Below are 3,008 nucleotides of genomic sequence, written 5' to 3' on the forward strand. Positions count from 1 at the left end.
TCTCAGTTGTGTTACTCCACGGCAGCAAGGGCAGCACGTGTCCCCTAGGCCTGTGCGTCTGCCTCTGCCCAGAGCGGTGTCAGTGCCGTCCTAGAACTTACTCCGGAGACCAGGCTGGCCTCAAACTCACAGAGATCCACCTGCCTCTGCCTCCTGAGTGCTGGGATTAAAGGTGTGTGCCACCGCCGCCTGGCAGCACTTTTTTTTTTTAATGTCTCTGACTCATCTTGCTGGCCCATGAAGGAGTCCCTTCCTGTGACCCCTGCTCAGTGTTACTGTGTAAAACACACTAGTTCTCAAGTGTGTTTAAGTGTCTTTATGAAGCCCTCACACCTGCCTGACCTCCACCTCCAAGGTGAGCTGTACACAGCCACAGCCCTGGCACTCAGCCTGTTGCAGAAACATCTAAGCACGTGTTTCTAGGTGCTGGGGAAGTGACTCGGTGGGTGAAGTGCTTGCTGTAGAAGTGTGAGGACCCGGGTTTGAATTCCCAGCACCCATGTAAAAAGCTGGGCATGGTGGCGCACGCCTGTAACCCCAGTGTTTGGTAAGTGGAGTTTTGATCCTGGGGGCTAACAATGAGCAGGAAGTGATAGAGGAAGATACACACAACACACACTGCACTGCTGCAGTCCCACGCCAGGGCTCTGCCTGTCTGCCTCGTGAGCTGAAGAGTCAGGCATCAGAAGCCCCCAGGGAGGGTGGAGAGATGGCTCAGTGCCTAAGAGCACTCGCTGTTCTGGCAGAGGACTCAAGGTTAATTCCCAGCATCCACATTGGGTGGCTCACAACCACCTGTCTGACTCCAACCCCAGCTCCAGGTCTGGTTCCCTCTTCTAGCCTCCGCATACACATCCAAATAAAAATAAGGGGTTCTGGAGGCCATGGGAGTGTCCTATCCTTGGGGATAGGTCCTGATGCTCTGGGCCTTTGTCCAGGATATCTCTCTGTCTCTGTCTGTGTGTGTGTGTGTGTATGTGTGTGTGTGTGTGTTTTCTACAACACAAATGTCCTTGGAATGACCAAGTAAACAAGCAGCTGTGCCCATGTGACAGCTTGAGAAGCTAACACAAACTGGCTCTGGAAAGGGGTCTTCATTTGGAGAGAAAGGATTTCCTGTTCTGTTTTTTGTTTTTTTTCTTGAGACAGGGTTTCTCTGTGTAGCCCTGGATGTCCTGGATCTCACTCTGTAGACCAGGCTGGACTCAAACTCACAGAGATCAGCCTGCCTCTGCCTCCCGAGTGCTGAGTGCTGGGGTTAAAGGCGTGCGCCACCTCCGACCCATGTGGATCTCCCCTTGGCTGTCCTTACAGCTATGTTTCCCCTGCTAGTGTGTGCCTTTCATGGCCCACTTTTAGCCTGAGGCCTGAGGTTGCAAATGCACTTTCTTTAATCCCAACCTCTGCTATGCATGGAACAGTGTGTCTATTGGGTTGTAGTTTTTAGACATTAAAAAGAATCCTGTGTTGTTAATGGTGTGTGGGAGAGTGTTTGTGAGCCACCGTGCATGCATGAAGAAGGTCAGAGGAACCTTTGTGGAGTCCATTTTCTCCTTCACCTTTATGTGGGTTCCAGGTGTCTAACTCAGGTCATCAAGCTCACCTGCAAGCATTTTACTTGCTGAACCAAACCCCCAGCTCTGGGTCCCAGTTTTAATACACTGTGGAGTCCTAGAAAGAACCACAGTGGTGGTAACCAGTGGCCTCAGAGAGTAACTACCCTAGTGCCAAATTTCCACTCCCGCTTTGGCCACTGGGGAGTGCCCAAGGCATCGTGCTGCCTGCTACTTGATACACAGCCTCTTGTGGAGCCTTTTGAGTGAACACTCCCTGGCAGTCATTGTTTAGGGCTGGTGTTGCAGGGCTGGCAAAGCATGGACTTCGTCATTCTCTATGTAGACTTGACTTGAAAGCTGGGACCCAGAGAGAAGAAAAACGTCTGTGCCTTGAGCTGGCTTCAAGCTCAGCTTATGTCCCAGCTGTTGATGGCTAAGTGACTTCGGCCAGTTGGGGTGGGTTTTGTGGCTCTGAGTTGTAGCTGCTGCTGCTGAGGTGTGGACATAGGTCTAGTGACACCGAGGCCCGACACTTGCATAGTTGGCCTAGGTAGGGCAATCTTCCTATTGAAGACAGAGCAATTGTGTCATTTCCGCTTCTGCGCAGCCATGTCCCTTAGGGAACTTGTAGAATGGGTCTCAATGCAGATCAATGGGGGACACTTCTTAAGGGGGCCACAAGGGAACTCTGGTGGGGGAACTGGATATAGGGAAGGAAGGCCTTGTGGTTTAGGGCTTATAACCTTCTTGAGGGCAGGACCTGTGCTCAGATCCCAGGTTCAGACCTGGCAGGCCATGGTGGTGGTAAAAAAACAAAAAACAAAAAACAAAAAAAACTTAATGGGATGGGTGGGAGGTAGCTTCAAGCACATGGCCTCTCAGCTAGCTATAGATCCTGTTCCCAGAATTTACTTGCCAAATTTCCACACTGGACTTGAAGCACTGCTGTGTTCAGATGGCTTAGGATAGGAAACCAGTGTTTTATTGTCAAATACTTGTATTTAATGGCATGTTTCTCCTCCTCCCCCGTCGCCTCCCCATACACAGAGATCTGCCTGAATGGCATGTTTCTAACTATGGCCTTTAAGACTCCCAGGTAGAGCTGGGCGATAGTGGTGCACACCTTTAATCCCCTGCTCGAGAGGCAGAGGTAGGTGGATCTCTGGGAGTTCTGGGTCAGCCGAGTCTACAGAGCGAGATCCAGGACAGCCAGGGCTACACAAAGAAACCCTGTCCCGGGAAAATAAAGACTACCAGGTATATTTGGGTTTGGACTCTGTACATTTAGACTAGAAACTAGAGTCTGAGATGCTTGTCGTGGGGCAGAATAAGGAGTGGACATACTCGAGAGCTGGCCAGACATAGAGGTTTCTCTGGATAGCCATGTGGATTGTGGACCAGTAATAATCGGTGAGTGGGAAGGTGTCCATGTTGTGCTGAGGCAAGAGCATG

The sequence above is a fragment of the Peromyscus californicus genome, unplaced genomic scaffold (genome assembly GCF_007827085.1).
Source record: "Peromyscus californicus insignis strain IS unplaced genomic scaffold, ASM782708v3 Scaffold_7__1_contigs__length_154581171, whole genome shotgun sequence".
NCBI classification, from domain to species: Eukaryota; Metazoa; Chordata; class Mammalia; order Rodentia; family Cricetidae; genus Peromyscus; species Peromyscus californicus.